The sequence below is a fragment of the Sceloporus occidentalis genome, unplaced genomic scaffold (assembly GCF_023333645.1).
Source record: "Sceloporus occidentalis isolate IW3139 unplaced genomic scaffold, rSceOcc1.0.p SCAF_137, whole genome shotgun sequence".
Lineage (NCBI taxonomy): Eukaryota > Metazoa > Chordata > Lepidosauria > Squamata > Phrynosomatidae > Sceloporus > Sceloporus occidentalis.
The window spans coordinates 1219031-1227809 of record NW_028317117.1 but is presented as its reverse complement, the minus strand read 5'-3'; positions in this window follow the sequence as shown (position 1 = coordinate 1227809).

Genomic DNA, 8779 nt, shown 5'->3' with positions numbered 1-8779 from the left:
CAGAAGTTAAACTAACAGGCCTATAATTCCCCGGGTCACTTTTTGTCCCCTTTTTGAATATTGGCACAACATTTGCTATGCGCCAGTCCTGGGGAACAGACCCTGTCACTATAGGTCCTTGAATATTAGAAATAGGGGTCTGTCTATTACATTACTTAACTCCCTTAGAACGCGGGGGTGAATGCCATCTGGACCTGGTGATTTGTCTATTTTGATTTTTTTTAGGCGGCACTGCACTTCTTCCTGGGTTAGACAGGCGACATGTACTGGGGCAGTTATCTCATCCTGCTGTATATTACCTGGCATTTCATTTTCCTCTGTGAATACAGCAGAGAAGAATATATTTAATAGATTAGCTTTTTCCTGATCCCCGTCTATAACTTCTCCCTCATTACTTTTTAAGGGGCCAACGCTTTCATTTTTAACCTTTTTACTATTTATATAGTTAAAGAACATTTTGGGGTTTGTTTTACTCTCTTTGGCAATGAGTCTTTCTGTCTCCAATTTTGCTGCTTTTATCTGATTTTTACATATTTTATTTTTTTCCCGATAGCTTTTTAGTGCTTCCTCACTGCCTTCCTGTTTTAGTAGCTTAAATGCCTTTTTTTTTTGCCATTTATTGCCCCCTTTACATTTTTATTTATCCACATTGGTTTTCTCTTGTTCCTGACTCTTTTATTCCCATACGGTATGTACCTTTCACAGTGAGAATTTAAGATATTCTTAAAAATCTCCCATTGAGTGTCTGTACTCTTGTTTTTGAGGACATTTTCCCAATTTACAGTGTTAAGGGCTTCTCTTAGTTGATCAAACTTTGCCTTCCTAAAGTTCATAGTTCTTGTGGCAACTCTCAGAGTTCCCTTATTGAAGGACAAGTTATAATGCATCATATTGTGATCACTAGATTTCCTAGATGCCCCCTGACCTGCACATTAGTTACTCTGTCAGGTCTGTTGGTTAATATTAAGATCAGTAGGGCGCCCCCTCTGGTCGGGTCCTGTACCATTTGGGACAGATAATTATCCTTACTTATAGTCAGAAACCGGTTTCCTTTATGAGATTCACAGGTCTCGGTTTCCCAGTTTATGTCGGGATAGTCAATGTGATTAGCTGCCTTGTTTATTTGCTTTAATAATTGATCTTCTGCTGCTTCCATTATATTTGGTGGTTTATAGCAAACCCCGATCAGTATTTTATTATTTTTCTTTCCATATATTTCTACCCATAATGACTCCACATTATCATTTCCCTCACATATATTCTCCCGCAGTGTGGCCTTTAGGCTGGACTTTACATAAAGGCAAACTCCTTTATACCCCTGTATGTTAACCACCCAGTCATAGCTATCATCCAACCATGTCTCTGTTATACCCACTATGTCATAATTTTCTTCAGACATTATTAACTCCAGTTCGTCAGTTTTATTGGTCAGACTTCTGGCATTAGTAAGCATACAATTTAGAGGTGTATGTTTTTTTTCCCTATGAAGCCTATCCCTATTAACTATTCTAACCCCTCCCTCCGCTCCACCCCCAGGTACATTTATAAGCCCCAGCTCTCTATCTACACTATCTTCCCCTTCTATATTGTAGTTTCCCTCCCCCCCTTTCCCTATTTTAAACACTCCTCCACCCTTCTGGCCATCTTCTCCCCGAGCACAGCTGCACCCTCCCCATTGAGGTGCAGCCCGTCCCTACCATAGAGCCTGTATCCGACAGAGAAGTCGGCCCAGTTCTCCATGAACCCAAACCCCTCCTTCCTACACCAGCTTCTGAGCCACTTGTTTAGCTCCCTAATCTCCCGCTGCCTCTCTGGTGTGGCACGTGGTACAGGTAATATTTCAGAAAATAATACCTTGGAGGTCCTTGCCTTAAGTTTGCTACCTAAGTCCCTGAAATCATTTTTAAGGACACTCCGCCTACCTCTCACTTTGTCATTGGTGCCAATGTGCACCATGACTGCTGGGTCTTCTCCAGCCCCTTCTCCAAATCTTATCTTATCATTTTTTACTTGTACCAGTGCCTTTTTATTCGTTTTTTATTGATTTTATTCATTTTAGTTGTTTATTATTTTTTAGCTGCATCTGGTATAGATCCAGCTTACTGCTATCTTGGAATAAATATATATTTTTTACCACACATCTCTATGTGGACAGTGGCTGTTTGATACACCACACACCCACCAATATTGATTATCGGATCCACCAAACAGAGGAGGATATGCATGTGACCAAACGTCACCAATTACTACGGGCACCTTGACACTGGTGTTAGTGTAAGTATTACTCTACTTGTTGCGCCTCTAGCGATATATACTATATACACTATTGGTTCCTCTTTTGTCTCTTTCTCGGTGATATACCCCATACGTGGACCCTGAGAGTACACCTGTTTGACGCATTGAACCACATAAACACTGTGAGTGCAAAATCTGCAACACGCAGGGCACATCATATTTTTGTACACCTGCACTATTTATTTTTGTTTTTCTTTTGTATTTTTTCATTTCATTTATACGGAACGGAATACACGAGCGCCCCCTATCGAACCTTTTGCTGATCTTCTCCAGCCCCTCCCAGTAATCTGTCAACCCGATCGGCGATGTGCCGAACTCGAGCACCAGGCAGACAACACACTGTTCGGCGATCCCAGTCTTTGTGACAGATCGCCCTCTCTGTCCCCCTAATAATTGAATCCCCCACTACCAGCACCTGTCTGGCCTGCCCTGCGCTCCTCCTTCCCTCCTTACTGGAGCAGACACCACTCTGGTGGTCAGAGGCAGTGACTTGCTGCAGTACTGCTAACTCTGAACTAACATCCCCCTCATCTGCCAACCGGGCAAACTTGTTGGGGTGTGCTAGATGAGGACTAGCCTCCCTGGCGCTTTTCCCCCTACCCCGCCTTCTAACTGTAACCCAGCTAGCTGCCTGACTGTCCTGTACCTCCATCCCGCTATCCTCCCCCACCTCTACCCCCGAGAGAGCTTGCTCAGTGAGCAGCAGACTCCTCTCCAAGTTGTCAATAGATCTCAGTGTTGCCAGTTGCTCCTCTAGACTCAGGATTTGTGCTTCCAAAGGAGCAACCCGCACACATCTCGCACAGCAATATGCACCCTCGAAGCGCTGATCAAGAATTGCATACATTGAGCAAGATGTACACCCGACCGCATTGTCAAACATGGAGGACATCTTGGCAATGGGGATAGCTCAAATAACTGGCAAAAACAGACAGTAAGGCACAAAATATATTTAAATATATTATATGGAATCACAAGGATTTATACTTTACCCTCCTTCTTGCTTTTTAACTCCTTCTTTGCTTGTAACTCCTCACTTAGAGATGTCACTTAGGAGATTCGCCCCAGCTCAGGATTCGCTTGTGTGTCCAAGCTAAATGCAACTGCAAAACCCAGCCACCCACCCCCCACCTTTGTGTATTGATTTATGTGGTGCCCCAACCACCCTGTTGTGTACTTATACCCCCTAGCCACCCCCATTTTGTATTTAATTGTTGTCCCAATGCAGCCCCCCCCTTTGAATATGGCTCCCCTTCCTCCTATAACCCCAACTTTTTTATTTTTTTTTAATACTTACGTTTTTGCCCAATACTTCACTGCTGCTTTCCTCCAACGGAACTGTTCCGTGTGACTCCGCCACCTTGAGCGGCCCATCACATTGACGATGTGACGTGCCGCTCAAGGGGGCGGAGTCACACGGAACAGAACACTGAGCGGCACTGTGCAGGCACGCTGGCCGCTTAATGATTTTAAAGCGGCCAGCGTGTCTAACCGCCGCTTTAAGACTCGCAGCCACGTCGGCTGCAATGGTATCTCGGTGTGCCGGCATTAAGGACGGCCACTTAAATGGGCTCCTGTCTTTAATAAAATTTAGATTATCTCTACACCAAGGCTAGAGTAATCCCTAATGATATTTAAACAATAAAGTCTATGTAGCTCCCAATTCAGTGACATAAAAGAATGCTTAGTAGGAACAGTATCGTGGCTTCTTTTTTGTAGTAGAATTTATGAGCTAGCATTGAAAGGGTTACATTTTTACTAATCATCTGAGTTTCTCATTTGTACACAAATCAACACAAATACGTGTAAAAATATGTCCATGTAAATTAATCTACTAATATACATGACCCGTGGACTAGTAGCAAAATTGATTTCTATTTAATTTTAATGTTGTTTTTTAGCTCCAGTATCTGGGGCTTAATCACTGAGTTGAATGGCAAGCAAAAAAAAGTGGGCTGGTCAAAAAGGAGATCCCTAATCAGCTAAATTGAAAAAAAAAGATATACAGTAAAGGAAGCGCATAATTTAAAAAGCATAAAAGGCATATACAATCAGATTCCTGTGTAGAATACTAATGACCAATAAATACATAAAACAAAGAGCATACCCATCGAATACCATTCAAGAAACACCTTGGGGTACTTTGACGTATATGGCCACATAGTTCGACAGAACCCCTGATAGTCATACCTGGGAACTCTTCGGGTTTGACCCGGAGATTGCCGGGTGAGTGCTGCTCCTCCGGTTCTCCGAGTCAAGACCCGAATCCTCCGGGTCACAGGAGCGGGGTCTTGACACGCCCTGGTTCCTGCCCATTTTTTCCTTGAAATGGGGGTGTTTCCCGCTGCAGTCAACAATGGTTTTATTGTCTCTGTTGGCAGCATTAAGTACTGTACAGACTGCAGATTATTTAAAAACCAATTGAAGGCTCTGTTGCATCTTTAAACATTTTTGTTCATAATTTAAAAATCAACTTAAAAACAAGATATTCCAGGGAACAAAGGCTTTTACTTACTGGCCCTGTCAATGCATTTGCTTTAAAGCCAACACATACACATGCTCTTTGAAGGAGGTTTGCCCTTCAGTACAATAACGTGTCTGTAATCTGTAACACAGTCTGACAATTCTGTAAATGTTGCATTTTTAACGTGTTATAATTACCCGATGCCTATAGTGAATGATGCTTGTGCTACTTTTTTCCGATAAAAGTGCTTGTAAAGCAGATGCCATGATCTGTACTGATGCATATACCCGTGGAGTTACTCCAAAGGTGAAAAAGTCTTCAAGATAGTTTAAATGTCTGTCCCCTGTGCAATTCTTTAGAGAGATTCTATACTTGGATTCAAATAATGTATTCTTTGATGGGTTCTCCGACAAGCAGTGTAATTTTACTATCCACAAATCATGAAGAATCATGTCTTCTGGGTAGTTTGAAGGATGGATATTATTAATGTAACTTTCATTAACTTCAACATACAGTGGAAAAAGGTCTAAAATCAAACAGCCATTAAATGCCTGTAGAGTATTGTGCATTAAGATGCTGTTTGATGCCCATGAAGGTGGAAGAACGAGTGTCTTATCATAAAACAGTTCTTTTTGTGTAAATAAAGTATAAATAATAAAAAAAGAGAAGGGTCCACAGAGCACAATAACCCGAGCAGAAGACTCTCCTACAATCCTTAGCTCCCTTATGGTCTGCTGCACAAAACCTATGTTGAGTTTTATTGTAAAGGCAGCGCATATGCCATACTGGGCCATGTACTTTGTTAGGATGAGGCTCTCTTTCTCTCCAGCATCATCGTCCGATGCCAATATCCCAATCCAGGTCCAGCCAAAGAATTTCAGAATCTTGGCTATTATCAGGTAATGAGCATGATCATTCTGAACGGTTCGGAAGAAATATGGATACAGACGTCTGTCCCTTAAGGATGAGTCAGTTGCTCCATAACTGATCTACAAAGCACAAAAGAAAACATGCATACCTTTAAATTACAGTGAATCTGTGTTGATTAGACAGGTTGTTACTCAGCATGTCATTGTGAGGGATCTTTCCTAGCATTTTCTATACTAAAACTTCTGCAGCCAGACGGTGAAACTGGAATCATCAATACATAAAACCCACTGATTTGCCCATACCAAAAAAGAGCAATTAAAAGAAAAAAGTAGGAGAAAAGGTTATTTAAGTAAGGCGTTCGCCAACCCTCTGTTCATTGTCTGTTTTATATGCACTGAGCTTAAAAAAATTAAATTCATAACTCAGCTAGTTCCCATGTACAGTTAATAGGTATCATGTCATAGGATTACCTTTATTATCAGATTAGCAACATAACAAGAGCTTGGGCTCAAAAACTAAAAATATTATAATTTTTTGACCCACCTGTGCATAGCCGTATATACCAAGTATTTGTGCTATGGGTACAGTGGTGACTGAATAATGATCTCCAATAAAACCTGCCACTTTGTCATGTTCCATGCAGGAATAATTAGGGATGGTCTTCTTTGGTCCAGATAAAATTTGTAAAATACTTTTTACAGCTTTCATTGGATCTGAACAAGAATCGTATACATGATATCCAAGTGTAACATTTGGTAAAATGTCTGGATTATTGTTAATTATTTCAACAGCAAAAAAAAAAAGTAGAATGTTTACATAATGATGGATGAAAGGTCTGTGGGAAAAGCAAGATAACAGTTATATAAGAACAAGTATATCATTTCTAAAGTATTTGTTTTGTTTCTTTTTATTATTCTTCTCAGCACTTCTTTTAACAATACAAAGTGACAATACGGCTGCTTGTTACCAGAGTAGCAACCATAGTAGCAAATGTTGTTACCAAGGTAACATTCTGTAGGGGTTAAAGTGCCAGCATACGGGGGGATACACGGATCAGTTGTCACACGGGGAGCAGGGATTGTGAAGTCACAAGTCTCCCCAATATAATTCCTCCCTATGCCAATTTTTTTTTAAGGTACCAAAACAAAAAAAAAGCACAAATCAATAAAAAAAAAAATAACAATCAGGATTTTAATGAAAGTGATAGGAGTTGTACTCCTCAAAAGCAGACATGGCAGAGGTAGAACAAGGTTGGCATACTTGCACGCATAAGTGTTTTCTACCTAAAGTTTGGGTCTTTGGCATGATGACACAATGTAATATCTTCCTATATCTGTCTGTGTACTGTGACCTGCATGTGCTACATGTTACTAAAACCAAAATTCTCTTATTAACCCCTTAAGGACAATGGGCGGTCCCAAAACCCATTAAAAACAATGCAATTTGAGTCCATACATGTGCGGGCTTTGTCATTAAGGGGTTAAAATGTAAGCTGTGTAAGATTGTCACCTAAAACTCCAAAGGTGACACCACAAAAACATTCCCTATAAGCCTATACATTGTCGATTGGCATTGAAACAGCTTCATGAAGCTTTTCAGAAATATTTAGTTTTGTACGGTTGTTTCAAAAAATACAGAATACCCGATTCTGATAATTTCCGATTTGCAAAACATTAGATATATCCCAACATATCTCCCAAATATAAAGATACAGATAAGGAGTTTTAAAAATCAAAACAAAGAAATAAAATATTTTTTTGGCTGTTTTGGTCGCACACAAATTATCACAGATACGGCTATAATGTTTTCTTCTTTTCAATAATCTGCGTTGTATTATATTCATGCTGAATGAACGTACATTCATGTAACCTATACGGTATATACGACCTCAAAAGAAAGCTGCTTATCCAATATTTAAAAAAAGTGTTTGTCATTGGATAAAAAATACCTATGGTCAGGAAGAAGACATTTATGTATTATTATTAAACTTATTTATGATTATCTTGAGGGTTGTTTTCTCAACCTTATTTTTTAAATATATTGCATTTAAATACTTTATGGTTTGTAAAACACTCACCTGCACATAACCTTTCAAAATTCAAGAAAAATCTTCAGAGAAGCATACACTATTTGCAGATAGAGCTTATCTGTCACTAATACATCCTCACATCCTCTTCTCTTTCTCCATAACTTATGTTTCTCTTCCCCTCGTTCCCTCTAGACTGTAGAGTCTCTTTCCCTAATGTATGGTTTTGTCAGACTCTTTGAATGTATGTACTGTAAGAAGTGCTGTGTAAATGGCTGATGCTATATAAATAATAATAATAGTAAAAATATATTACTTACGCCATACACAAAAACTTTTTCACTAGGCCTTGGGAAGGTGAATAATCAGATTTACCACTATTTATAGTGAATATTCCTCCAATTATAATGTCTCCATCTCGGTAATATTCATAATCTTCAAATGATTCTTTAATTTGCAGTTTGCAAACTGATGCTGTATCCCGGGTTCTGCTGGGCATCGTACATATGGCTAATAGAAAGAATATGATTTTATACATGTTAGATAAAGATCTAGAATGATATATGTTTTCTGTATATAATGCAGTGTAGCCCAATATAATACAGAATATTAATGCCCCCACGGAATATGGTTCATTGTATGGGCAGTGAAGTTGCCTGCATGTGGATTTCATTGCAATGAAACTGAACATTCTCCTACCTTAATTTATACACTTTAGAGCATCTTAAAATTAGTTACACACAATCGGGATTTGAGATTACTGTTCTTTTATTAAAATATAAAAAAGTATTTATGTTATTTTATTCAATCCTTTGCTGCTGTTGCACTATTAAAAAAGTTATTAAACTGGAAAACTAAAAGCGAGTTAAACTTTTCAGATATGGCTATTCATTTTTAAGGGCCAACCCTAGCTTTCTTGTAGTAGAATGTTTACCCTGACCCTCCTGCTCCAGTCCCACTCGCAGTACTAGTAGGGGCTATCTTGGGGGCATGATCTTGATGCGATTCTCACCTAGCCATTCAGTCTGAAGAGGTCGGCTTCTCCCAGGGAAGTAGATCTGGTATTGCCAACTGCGTCTCCTCCCCATTTGTCCCCCCCTCTATCTCCCTCTTAGGGTTGTTGG